The sequence below is a fragment of the Corythoichthys intestinalis genome, chromosome 14 (assembly GCF_030265065.1).
Source record: "Corythoichthys intestinalis isolate RoL2023-P3 chromosome 14, ASM3026506v1, whole genome shotgun sequence".
NCBI classification, from domain to species: Eukaryota; Metazoa; Chordata; class Actinopteri; order Syngnathiformes; family Syngnathidae; genus Corythoichthys; species Corythoichthys intestinalis.
The window spans coordinates 24065842-24080824 of NC_080408.1; positions in this window are offsets into that span (position 1 = coordinate 24065842).

The window sequence follows — 14983 nt, forward strand, 5'->3', positions numbered from 1 at the left end:
CATCTGACCATAACACATTCTCCCAGCCCTCTTCTGGATCATCCAAATGCTCTCTAGCGAACCGCAGACGGGTCTGGACGTGTACTTTCTTCAGCAGGGGGACACGTCTGGCAGTGCAGGATTTGAGTCCCTGGCGGCGCATTGTGTTACTGATAGTAGCCTTTGTTACTGTGGTCCCAGCTCTCTGTAGGTCATTCACTAGGTCCCCCTGTGTGGTTCTGGGATTTTTGCTCACCGTTCTTGTTATCATTTTGACGCCACGGGGTAAGATCTTGCATGGAGCCCCGGATCGAGGGAGATTATCAGTGGTCTTGTATGTCTTCCATTTTCTAATAATTTCTCCCACAGTTGATTTCTTTACACCAAGCATTTTATTTATTGCAGATTTAGTCTTCCCAGCCTGGTGCAGGTCTACAATTTTGTCTCTGGTGTCCTTCGACAGCTCTTTGGTCTTGGCTATAGTGGAGTTTGCAGTGTGACTGACTGATGTTGTGGACAGGTGTCTTTTATACCGATAATGAGTTAAAACAGTTGCCATTAATACAGGTAACGAGTGGAGCCTCGTTAGACCTCATTAGACCTCGTTAGAAGAAGTTAGACCTTTTTGACAGCTAGAAATGTTGTTTGTTTGTAGGTGACCAAATACTTATTTTCCACACTAATTTGGAAATAAATTCTTTAAAAATCAAACAATGTGATTTTCTGGTCTTTTTTTTCCTCACCATTCTGTCTCTCAGGGTTGATGTTTACCCATGTTGACAATTACAGGCCTCTCTAATCTTTTCAAGTCGGAGAACTTGCACAATTGGTGGTTGACTAAATACTTATTTGCCCCATTGTATGTTCCTACCGTCCCTATGCAAACCTACGCCCTTGAATGAAACGCTCTCGCTCTGATGACGTTAGCAATTGCACATGTCACTTTAGGCATGCGCAGTCGCTGCTATTAAACCTTCAAAACAGCAAACATGGTGGAACGTCGGCTTTAACTGACTATTTTAATAATATTTTTAATTCAAATATATTTTATTTGAAATGCCAATATATTTTATGCAAAAGAAAAAGCTGCGTGGATGCTATTGCTTCGAGTTGGCGGGTATGTTGTTTTCTCCTGTAGAGGTTGTTGTCAACGAAGTGCATCATTGACTGTTGCCTTGTAAACCTGCACTGCTCCCTAGGACCTGGCATGAATACTACTTAGTTTTGACACGGAATTGTGACATCTTTCGAATGGAGACGTAACCAAGACGGAACCATGTAATTGCAAACATGAAATTTGTCGTATTCTTGGAGCATCACTATGTATACGGTCCCTAAAAGAAAACATTTACTGTAATTTTCGCACTATAGGGCGCACCTCACTATAAGCCGCCACCCAATAAATTTGACACGAAAACAGCATTTCTTCATAGATAAGCTGCACTTGACTATAAGCCACAGCTGTTCTTACTGTATTATGGGATAGCTACACCAAAAGATATTAACCGATAACACTTTATTTGACGGCGGCATCATACGACTGTCATAAGACCAAATGAACCACCATGAAGCTTTGAACCAATTGGCTGCAAAACTTTAGCCATCACTGCCCCCAAGGGGGGGACAGTCAACCTCTGCTGCCACCTGCTGTCAACACCGTTATTGTCCATTATGCCTCCTAGCATGCATTGCAGTGCTACAGACGTAGATAACAATCAAAATTCTTGTTCTGTGCCAATTATTTCTTCAGTTACTGTTGCTGTTGTTTCATTAATTTTTAGTTATGGTATATGGTAACACTTTATTTGACAATGGTGCCATAAGACTGTCATTAGACAATCATAATTATGACATGACACTGTCATGAGCACTAATGAATGCTTATAACAGATGTCATTAAGTGTTATCCAGCAAATGAGCTCACTTTTGAATGGATGTAAAAGATCCGAGCTGGACATAAATGAAGTTAGAGACATAATTTGCTGGGTGACACTTAATGACATCTGTCATAAGCATTCAGTAATGCCCATGATAGTGCCATGTCATAATTATGACGGTCTTATGACGCCGCTGTCAAATAAGGTGTTACCTATTGACAAAAATAAATCAACAAATAAGCCGCACTGGACTATAAGCCGCAAGTTTTGAAATGAAGGAAAAAAGTAGCGGCTTATAGTCCGAAAATTACGGTAATGCTGATAAACAATTCAATTTTATTTGTATAGCCCTCAATCACAACAGATGTCTCAAAGGGCTTTACAGAGGCAATATGATACACAATATTGATGTTTGCCTTTACTAATTAATCATGGCCCGCAGCACACCTGGATTCTCCTATCCTTTTTGGCCAGGTGGACACAAATGTGCATGATTTCCAAAAACAATTTAAAACGTGGAATCATCAGACCTCAGCGCACTTTCCACTTTGCATCAGTCCATCTCAGATGAGCTCAGGCCCAGAGAAGCTGGCAGCATTTCAAGTCAAGTCACATTTATTCATCCAGCCTTTAATCACAACAATGCTTCGAAGCGTTTCCTGGGCTCACGGTTGACAAAAATATGACGACATCCCTTGATCTGTACTCCCCGGGTGTTGTTGAAACATTGCTTTCGCTTGCAGTTGTAGATGTAATATCACGTATGTATCATGTAATTGTGGAAATGTTTTTTTGGTGACACTTATTTTCACAAATTGGCAGCCCCTTTTTCCATCCTTGCGTTTGAACAACTGAGCCTTTTGAGAATGCAACTCATACATCCTATCTTACCACTCTCCTCCAATTTACCTGCAAGAGAAAACATGCAGTGGAAAGGATCTTGTTTTAAAAGAAAATGCAAAACCATAGAATTATAGAATTTTGTTTTTCTAATGTGTAATAGTGAAGAAAAACGTAAATAAGAACCTGTATTTCAATGAAGTGGCCACCCTCAGTGTGGGCAGACATTTTACCAATGCCAGTAGTATTTTAGCCAATCAAATGCAACTATTCCAGATTGCGCGTTATCCCATGTTACTGTGTTCGAGTTAATTAGTGTGTATGTGTGTGGGTATAACATCATACAACATCATAAAATGGCTTTGCTTGTGTTGAAACATTATTTTCAAGATTATCAGAGGTCTAGCAAATTCCTGATTTACACTCTTAGATACTTTGAGCAATCGTCTTTCACATGAAGTTCATTGAAACTAAGTCAACCCTTTAAGCATTCGTGGACATTCCTTGCTCTGTTATGTTTTGCAGGAATCGAATTCTGTGCGAATATTTCCACAAATACAACAATGTTCAGCGATTAGAACATTACATATAATTAGGGCTGTCAAAATTATCGCGTTAACGGGCGGTAATTAATTTTCTAAAATCAATCTCGTTAAAATATTTGACGCATTTAACGCAAAGCCCCGCTCAAACAGATTAAAATGACAGCACACTGTCATGTCCATTTGTTACTTGTGTTTTTTTGGTTTTTTGTCGCCCTCTGCTGGCACTTGGGTGCAACTGATTTTATGGGTTTCAGCACCATGAGCATTGTGTAATTATTGACATCAACAATGGCGAGCTAATAGTTTATTTTTTGTTTGAAAATTTTACAAATTCTATTAAAACGAAAACATTAGGAGGTGTTTTAATATAAAATTTCTATAACTTGTACTAACATTTATCTTTTAAGAACCACAAGTCTTTCTATCCATGGATCGCTTTGACAGAATGTTAATAATGTTAATGCCATCTTGTTGATTTATTGTTATAATAAACAAATACAGTACTTATGTACAGTGTGTTGAATGTATATATCTGTCTTGTGTCTTATCTTTCCATTCCAACAATAATTTACCGAAAAATATGGCATATTTTATAGATGGTTTGAATTGCGATTAATCACGATTAATTAATTTTTAAGCTGTGATCAACTCGATTAAAAATTTTAATCGTTTGACAGCCCTACATATAATGTTTTTGCAGTGAATTTAGTGGAAAATAGGTCAAAATGATTTTGAAATTATTTTATTTTTATTTATGTTGTACATAAAATCTTAACTTGACCGGCAATGTGGCATAGTTTTGAGATTACGGGATCAACCCGGGGCTCTGGCCTTACCGTGTTGAGTTTGCACCTTCTTCCCATGCCTGCATGGGTTTTCTCTGGGTACTCAGGCTTATTCCTACATCCCAAAAACATGCATCCTCGGTTGCTCGAGCACTCTAAATTGTCAGTAGGTGTCACTGTGAGTGAAATAGGTTGTTTTTCTTTATGTGCTCATGCCCAACAGCTGACTGGCAACCAGTTCCGAGTGTACAGTATGTGCCTCCTGCCCATTGCCAGCTGGGATTGGATCAAGCACCCCCATGACCCTCGTGAGGATGCAGTGGCGCAGTTAATGGGTGGATAGATAAAGCCTAGTCTGCACTATTCAACATCTCCCAGCTTTTGTTCAGTCAAGAGTCAACTTCGAATTGAGTCTAAAAGTATAGACAAGTTTCCTGAGCGAAAATTGGGCAGAGCCATCTTTGACATTTTCTGCTACGGACTTCCAGTTTAGACAGGACACCATTCAATTCGTTTGAAGTAGACAAAGTTTTAAACTGCCAAATCAAACCAGAGGAACCCACGGAATCTCCAAAAATGGATTCAGCACGATGTAGATGAGACTTTCGGTGCTGTGCTTGGTTGTGTGAACTCCTGGAAACACCTATAAATACTGTATTTTTCGGACTATAAGTCACGTTTTTTTTCATATTTTGGCTGAGGGTGCGATTAATACTCAGGAGCGACTTATGTGTGAAATTATTAACACATTATGATATCATTTCACATGTTATTTTGGTGTTTTGGAGTGACACTGATGGTTTGGTAAACTTGTTAGCATGTTCTTTATGTTATAGTTATCTGAATAACTCTTAATAGCTATGGCCACGTTCACGTTCTGCCTTTGGCAATGTGTGTTCAATTGTATTATTGACTATTTTATATTGAAATGCAGGCTTTTAGTTTGTGGCGCTTTCACACCCACGTGGGGGTGCACTCGCACTTGTTTACGTGAAGAAGAGCGCTCACACGCTAGAAGAAGACGGACAGCTACGTAGCTGTGAGTGAGTGGGCGAGTTAACAAGAGAGAAACACGGCTGCGAACCTACGTTCATTGTTTATGCTTTTAAAATATCTCTACAGAGGCAACGCCTGTGTGTATCATCTTTTCTGTTGTTGTTGTGTTTTTTCCACCCACGATCGGACACTTATAGCCAGTTGTGTGGTTGTTTGAACAATGTGCTAATGCTAGCGAACACCTGCTAACCGTTTATGCCATTGCTGTAAGAGCACCTAATTATCATTTATTTACGTTGATGTGAACCTGTTTGGTATCGAGGACCAAATTGATTCAGCAAATTATATGGATGTCCAGCATCGTCATTTGTGAGTTCGCTGTATAGCCAGGACCGAGCCGTAGCGTCCTGGTGAGGACAGTATATATTCTCATTTCGTTGTTCATGCACTGTACACTGTACATCTATTCAGCATGTTGTTCTCTATTGTATTTTTATATTAAATTGCCTTTCAAGATGACATATCTGTTCTGTGTGTTGGATTTTATCGAGTAAATTTCCCCCAAAAATGCGATTTATACTCCGGTGCGACTTGTAGTCCGAAAAATACGGTATGCTTGGAAGTGGAATGTTTTGAACAGCGTCGAGCTTCAAAGCGCCAATGTGGATCTACTTCGCCATACACCTTAAATCGAAACCAGCAGCAGCTTTTGGCTTGCAGCTTTAACCCAAAAGCAGTATTTTTCAACCTTTTTTGAGTCACGGCACGTTTTTACATTGGAAAAAATCTCACGGCACACCACAAACCAAAAATGTTCCAAAATTATTTTCTGTACAGTATATTTAATTATAAAATATTTTCTCAGTATGTATACTTCCTCAGTGTGAAACTTGAGCCTGTTTAGATGAACACAAAGTTAATATCCTTATTCTTCAACAGCTATCAGTCTTTCTCTGTTTTTTAATTAAAATTATTATTATTTTTTTTATAGCAGTTAGGCTTGAAAAAGCTCAGAATTATCAGACGGGGACTTGAGCAATGTCTTTAACCACATCAGGGCCGAGCATTTCTTTGCAGGCAGGTACTATTAAAGAGCATACGACAGGAGAAAAAAAGTCTTAAATAGCATTAAATTAGAATCATATTTTGAGACGATTCGACTATATACAACAATTTAGCAAAGCGCAGATGACGAGAAATTAGTCTTTTAATCTGCCGGTTAGCCACGCGTACCATTATAGGGCTCTAGCGTCCCAACAGGTGGATGACGTCAGCGGGAGACTGGGCTCATCGGTTTTACTATTCAGCCCATTGAGGGGCAACTATTCACAACGAGGAAAACGTGACGAAGAGAGCTGCAAAATGTCATTGCTTCTGTCTCTTTACTTCAATATTTTTACAGGATATTCTTTTTATCCAAGTATTTTCCCCAATTGCTAAATAAATGGCATGGGCATGACAAATAACAGTCTTGTGCTAAATGGGATATAAAATGATAAAAATGCACTTATTCAGGACGACATGGCAAAATTACTCCATAATGGTCAAAACTGTCGACTTCACCTTTACTGTCGCACCTCCCGAATGATATTTTATGACACCTAAATCGGACATATGTCATTTCCCTTCCCCGGCTTCGGAGAATGTAAACTAACCAAGAGGCGTGACAGCTAGCCGACATGCTAACCCGAACCGAGTGATGTTTCAAAGTCTTCGAAGCGGAAAATCACACATAACTAGCCTGGATTATTTTGACGAATGGGTTGTCGATTGTCTTTGTGGATCGGCAAACCGCCCGGCGGAGAGCAATTTACAGTTCGTTCCCCAGAGGAGGGCGGCTGAAGTTGTTGTGCAGCTAACGTGCAGCTAATGTGCATGTGGAGAGCTTTTTACATGCCTATCAATGATCAAACGTAAGTAGTCCTTTAATTAAAGAAAGTTTGTAGTGTTTACTTTGTAATCACTGTATTCGTATTTGACATAATACAAAACAAGATGTTTACTCACTTCCTCGTAAGTCCAATGGTCCCACAGTAGTCGGGCTTGTTTTGGCCAATATCCACGGTGAATGGGAACCTTTTGAAACTCCAAAAAGGTGCACACGCCTCTCTCTCATAAAGCAAGATTTTTCTGCAGCCGTTTGGCTGGTGTGATGCGAAAACTAAACGTATTAATCCGCAAAATCAGCTGAATCCTTAGTTCTCATACACAACAGTACGACTGTTTAGTGAAGAGGACGCCTTCACCCGTACACGTCACAGCACCCTCCTCCTCAATGCAAGACCGAAGCCGGAAATCACTCATTTTCATGGCGCGGGATTAAAAAAGCTAAATAAATATAGCGATCGCTTCCACACACATCCAAGCGGTCCATATCATTCAGGAGCATAAAATACCGCGTGTATTATGAAATAAACATGCTTTTTCGTGTCACATGCACTTTAATGTCTCTGTCACAGTGTGGGACTTTTTGGATTTAGCAACAAGGTAACTGGCTTTGAGGGCCAGTTCACACCGGTTGAAAAACACTGCCCTAAAGCACCCACCTATAAGATTGCATGTTTGTTTTTATTAATTTTTTGAACGTTCGTAAACAAAATTATAACAATCTGTGCAGCCTGCGTTAACAAGGGATGTAGATTGATTGCCACTTGAGTGACCAACATGAGGCGAAATTGAAAATATTGTCGAATTTAGAGCATGTCGTCGGTAGTAGAAACAAATGGCGTGTCAAATTTTACGTCGAATGTCGAAAAGATTGCGTGTCGAAGGGATCGTATGTTTAGGTACCACTGTATATGAATTCAATGTGGTCATGATGAGTTAACCATAGTCTTCCCAACCAGAGCTATTCAAGTCATCTAGTGAAAAGTCTTCTAGTTTTAATATCGCAATACAGTGATACCTCTACATACAAAGTTAATTTATTCCAGGACCTTGTTTGTAAGTCGAAATGGTGTATGTCGAGCAGGAATTTCCTATGAGAATACATCATAATTCCATTAATTTGTTCCACTGCTCGAAAACCTACACCCAATCCTCAATAAATACTGCTGATGCTATTGCAAATGGCAATTATACATAGCAAAACAAATAAAAATAAAAATTGGCATAATATTATAATAATAATAATAAAACCTCTAATAATGTAACGATTTTGGTTCTAATGTTTTTGGCATGCTCTACCTGAACGGACCGTGTGGCTGACGTGACAGTGAGATAGAGCGTGCGGTAGAGATTTTCTTTCTCTTTTAATGTTTTGTTGCTGGCGTAAACTGTGGCAGACAGTAGGCGTGTTGTCTTGCACAAGTTAATGGGATAAATGATTAGGAAGCTGGTGATTTCATTGGCGATGTTACCACTAATGCTGCAACGATTAATCGATTAACTCAAGTATTCGATTAGAAAAAAAAGATTCAAATTAAATATTGCTGCTTCGAGTATTCGTTTAGTTAAAGTGGTGCTGTAATGGTTTATTTCGAAAGTGTTTGCATTTAGTTTTATTGATTTGGGTGGATACACTGCCCTCTAGTCTGCCTCATTTCACATGGCAAAATTGAGCCACTCCATGTTGACCAACATAAGCCAAGTTTTTGTTTGAGCTGATGTTTTAAAAAAAATTTTTTTTATTGCATTCGTAATTTTAGTTTATTTTTATATTCAGCCGTTTTTTTTGTGTGTGTGGCATTATGTGTCTGAACCATTTGTTAGGAGCATTGTAAAAAAAAAAAAAAAAAAGTTTGTGTTTTATAGCATTTACACTAGCGAACTGTTGCCATGTGAGTTAGCCATTGGTCTTTTGTTGTCCATAGATCCTTATTTATTTTTAAATACCATTTGAGGCTCAGCTCAGGTATTTTAATTTTTCAGATTCCTTATCCGATTACTCGATTATTCGAACTAACGATTTCATCGATTAATCGACTATTAAAATAATCGATATCTGCAGCCCTAGTTACCACAATAATAATTGTCACCTTAACTTATAAAGACTGGCAAACGGAGGAGGACCGCCGAGATCGTAGACATTGTACGGCCAGCCAGTTCACGAATGCCCACACTATGCACATATTTTTCTATCATTTGCCTCTTCATTTCAATGGTAAGCGTCACCTTTTTCATTTTTCACCACCTGCACTAACCTTGGAACCCGTGTTTTCTCACAAGAAAATCTGCCGTGCGTCCATCTTCCGGCAAAACAAAGAAACTGCGGCGCTGTCATAAATCGTCGTAATTTGTGCATATCGTTGGATGTAGAAACAAATAGCGAGTCAAATTTTACATCGGTTGTCAAAAAGATCTTGTGTCGAAGTGATCGTATGTTGAGGTATCACTGTATATTAGTGATGCATCCCGATGCGGGGCATGGACGATTCGATTCGGGCAACAAGCCGAATCGATTCAGCGCATTTTAAAATATGTAAGTACGTTCAAAAATCTTCCCTGCGCAATTCTGGTGATGCAACGGATTTGGTTTCCCCATTTGTATTATTATTCTCATGTTTCATTTTTTTTACACACCGCATAACTCTGGTCAAGTTTCCCACCAACCTCGTAGAAGCCAAAATGTCTCCAGATGTCTGCTTTCAATGTCTTAGGTGCATCAATAATCTTTCTCGCTCCCTCTTTCTCCGCTTCAGCCATTGTTATGTTATGTCTTATCTCTTAGAGGTTAGATTTTGTGCCCGAACCCGATTTGGGTCAGGTCCGGCCCAAAATGTTAAGCATTCCCGTTCGGGTCGGGTCGGGCCGCCGCGCCGGACTAATAAATTATTTAAAAAAAAAAAAAAAAAAAAAAAGGGCTAAAACCAAAAGCAGGCTCTCTGTATTGTGCATTTGCTTGTGCACGCACATGAACGCCGTGGCCCGCATGTTTTTTTTATATTAAACTTTCCCAGCGTTATTTCGTTGTGTAATGCTTTTATAATGATCATAAAAATATGTAGACTATTTAAACATTAACTTGCGTTTTTTTTCTGCCAACTGAGAATTCGTTACGAAGGACACTTTTATTTATGCACACAAAGGCAACAGAAATGTGATCCTTTTGAATCTTCTCCTATGTGTGTCTGCAAAACCCAAGGTTTTTTTTTTTATATTAAACTTTCCCAGCGTTATTTCATTGTGTAAATGCTTTTATAATGATCATAAAAATATGTAGACTATTTAAACATTAAGAAAACTTGCGTTTTTTACTGCCAAATCAAAGAAATGAAAATAAATTGCTGCTGGTGCATTTTTTTTTCTGCGTCACTCCAAAAAAAAAAAAAAAAAAAAAAAAAGAAATTCAGGTTTTTCGGGCTGGGCCTGCAAATCTAGTTAATTGATCGGGCTCGGGCCGGGTCGGGCTTCAATACCAGCGGGCCGTTTCGGGTCGGGCTGGATTTTTTAGGCCCGATCTAACCTCGATTGCACATATATAGTGGGCTAGGCCTACATTTTACTTTTGTTCTACAGTGCAATTTAGTTGATGTTTTGTTTGCAACTGAACTGATCCCTGGATTGATATTGTGATAAAGATGCTGCTGCACTACAATATTTTCTTTGTCGTTTTCTTTAATAATTACTTTTTATTGATAGGTCGTTGTGACTAAAATACAGTGAATGTTATTACTGATTTTGTTACAGGAGTTCAGATGTTGCACTGTGTGAAAGGGTGCTACTGTGTGTAAAAAAAAAGAGAAAGCCCTGGTCTCATTCAAAGCACTAATTAAATGCTGTGATCTGTTTTTAAAAAATATATATATATATATCTGAAAGTATTTTCATTTGACTTCAACCAGGAGTGGCACAAGACCCAATAAAAAGTTGTTTAATGTCTGACCGCTTGTGTTGCCTCATGATTCACGAAAAATATGCTTTGCTTTAGAATTTTAATGCATCCCAGGCTCAATGCATCGCGATGCATTGCCGAATCGAACCAAATCGAATCGTGACCCTCTGAATCTAATCGAATCGAATCAAATCGTGGTCCTCCGAATGGTAATCGAATCGAATCGTGAGGGCAGTGCCGATGCACACCTCTACTGTATATATAGCAATATATTGCAAACCCCTCTAAAGTTTGCAGTTTTTACCAATGTCATTCATCCCTGGCAGTGACACTGCACTCTGCTTTCAAATAGCCTTAATTTTTGGAGAAGAAGAGGGGAAATTTCCCTCCAGCAGATCACAATGCACACTTCAACATGGTTCAACAACATTGAATGTTGTTGATTATAATGTAGACGGGTCACTCAACAGGACTCAACTTCAATTTGACTATTACTTACTCAACAAAAGCTTAGCGATGTTTATTGTGTAGACAAGGCTATTGTTGTTGCTTCCACCTAGCGAGTGTGGACACACGCTTAGTAGAATAATGTGCAATAAAATTAGTCTGTTCAGTGGCTAAGTGTTGTACTAATTGTATTGTTGTATTGTAATCTTCTGTCTAAAACTTTAAATTAAAAAAGATGGTGCGACCATTCCTGGTCTGCACGATAATATTTTTTACCATTTAAGTGCATTTTTCCTGTGATGGTTACTTTAATTAGTTTATGTCTGTTGGGTGGTTTTGAGTGTGTGTACATTTGTAGGGTAGCATCTGTATATGAAGCGTGACTCCACGTGGATGACATCAAGCCTGCCGCGCCCTATTTTCCGTGTGGTTTCCCCTTGTCCGCAGGGGGACGTGAGTATGTGATGGTCTTCCACTTGAATACATTTGGCCTGGTGCCCAAAGCGAGGCCTGTGACCTCCTTGAATCTCTCTCTCCCTCTCTAAATTGTCTGCATTGTCTTCCTACACCTGTGGCCTGTAGGCTGCTTCTGCCCTATGTATTCTTGATACAGACTCACAAGCACCCTGAATAAATACAGAGCACCAGTGTGTGCATATATGTACACATTCAATATGAGTAGACAAAGTGTTTGATTCTTATCCTGTTTATATGGCTTATATTGTTTTGGTGTTCTTTAGAGAATATTTGAACAAGCAGAACATCTGACAATATGTCCCATCTCTGCACTCTGTATTCCCACTGCTTTCCCTCAGGAGACTGTGATCACATTTGTGACACAGATCTTCTGTCTCGAAATCAAATATCACTGACTCCACATCTGAAATATGCAGCCTTTGTTCCAATAAAGGTTGTGTTCATAGTCGATGTGTGTTTTCCTTCTTTTTTGGGGGGCTTGGGGGGGTATATCTGAAGCTGCGGCTTCTTGCTTACTGTTGTGATAATGTAGCCAATTGGGCAGCAAACACATGCACTCCAGCATGTCTGGCATTTTGCTAGCATCTCTTTTTACTGCTGTTTTTGTCCTGATTTTGTCATCTACAAAATGTGTAGTCCATGCGCTGGTGCCTCTCAATTCACATTGAGTCTTGGTGAATGTGTGTTAATCTCTGTGTTTGTGCAGGGCTGCTGCTAGTCACACATCTCTCAGCAGGAGGTTAGACCTCTGTAAAGGCAAGGTCAAAGCAAAACAGAACACACAGAAGCAAACAGTGAGAGCTACAGGCGGACCTCCCAGGCATGGGCTCTTCATTCCATTTTCAGGCAGAGGAAACCTTCAAAGAGAATTGTATTATAGAACCTATTCTAAAAGCATGTTTGGTACCTTTTGCTTGCAACTCTAGCTTTCTGATAAAGATATATTGTTTAATAAATATGTAAATAAATGTAGGTAATGTAACTTTTTACAGGCATGCAAACTTGCCACCCTTCGGTGAAATTTTGCCGTTTTGAAATCAAAATTGGTCATTTTTCTGAATCACGTAGATCCGAGGAGAAAAAAATGGGGGCGGGGACCTGTCAACGAGCGAGTGAAACCGTTAACTTCAAAACTGTAGTCCATGCTCAAAACTACACTCTAGTCCGATGACCTAGACCTATCACCGCCACTCTCTTCTCGTGATAACAAATGACTGACAATAATGAGAGACAGGGGCACAGTTATCACCAATCAGCAATTAGGAGGAAGAACCCCTCTCCATCCCAGCTTCTCGCCCGGACCCGTTGGAAATTGCGGCAAGGTAAGGGATTAATGTCAAAAATTGTTAACTTCTTAAAGCTAAATGTTTGAGTGATGGCCTGTAATAGTCTTCATAAATCATTCAATCGTGTCGTTTGATCAATTCCTGCACTTGTAATGGTGTCTATAACACAACTTAATTACACACACACAGCTTAATTTCTTGATAAGTGACTTCAGATAGTCCTCGATATTTCACCGCCTTTCACAATCCATCCATCCATCCATCCATCCATCCATCCATCCATCCATCCATCCATCCATCCATCCATCCATCCATCCATCCATCCATCCATCCATCCATCCATCCATCCATCCATCCATCCATCCATCCATCCATCCATCCATCCATCCATCCATCCATCCAACCAACCAACCAACCAACCAACCAACCAACCAACCAACCAACCAACCAACCAACCAACCAACCAACCAACCAACCAACCAACCAACCAACCAACCAACCAACCAACCAACCAACCAACCAACCAACCAACCAACCAATTCATATTTTATACTGTACAGCTGCTCTCTGCTTAATGCAAATGGGACATACTGTATATTTTATAATTTAGATTTTGTATAATTTGCTACTTATGCGTCTAATATGTTCTGATTTCAGGATGAGAGATTTAGACTTGTATATGTTAAATTATAATGTACTGTGTTTAATTCGAGATTTCTCTGGTTGCACTATGAAATGCACTTTTCCGCGCATGCCATGTTACTTTGTCACCTTTTCCATCCCTAACCAGTTTGCATGCCTGCTTTTAAATAAAATATTGTAGAATCAATGTAAAGTGGTTTTAGCATCAACACGCTATTAGCATAAAATCCATATGATTGTTTTTGGAGTATTTGCCAATTTTGTGTTTAAATGTCCTATTATTTTCAGTCTGCAAACATTTTCTTCAGATCTTATTCTCTGGTGACAATTAAGTTGGGTAATATAGTGGAATAAAAGAAATATAGATAATGAAGTCAACAAATTTAAATGTTACTATTTGTGACGGCCCTGGCCGTTTAATTATTGTTTTTTGAGACTCTTTCAGTCAGCTGATCGTCACCTCCGCCAGCTGACTGCCTCCCCTCCCAACGTCCCTCCCTCCAGACTTTTAGAGAGGATTTTGTATCCTTTCCCAGCTTTATACAAATCAACAATCCTTGATCGCAGGTCTTCAGACAAATCTTTTGACTTAGCCATGATGCACATCATACAATGCTTCACATCAAGACAATTCTGACCAGGTATGTGTTTTATAGTGGGCAGAGCAGCTTGAAAGCACTCATCATTGATTGGGCACACACCTGACTTAAAATGTTTTGGTAAACAATTGTTTCAATTGCTCTTTAAGTCTCCTTGGGCACAGGGTTCACTTACTTATTTTTCTCCCTTTTGTCATTGTTTTTATGCTATCCTCATTAAAATATGAAAACCTATAAATGTTTGGGTGGTTTTAGTTAAAGCAAACACTGTATTTTCATCTGTGTGATTTTTACATAGATCAGATCACATTTGATGGTGATTTTATGCAGAAATATGAGAAATTTCAAAAGGTTCAGATACATTTTCATACCACTGTATGACCATATTAAATAGGCGCAATCTGTATATTATGCTATGTAGCCCTAAAACGCCAAAGTATTTTATTTATTTGATTATTTTTACCGGTGAAATTTATACTGGCGCACTGCAGATCAATCGAATATGTCTGGCGATGCCAATGTTATCAGCTCCGGTCATGATCTCTGCTTGGATTTCCATGCTTTCACATAAAAATATTGTTGGTACCATGTAATTTATGATAAGCTTAAAAGGTTTGTTGTGATGTTTGACAACATTTTCTTGATGTTTGGTCAAATGCGACTTCATTTGCACCTCACAACACAGGTAAGTACCCCAAAAATCTGAGTTGAATTTGATTTGGAGGATTTGGAGACTT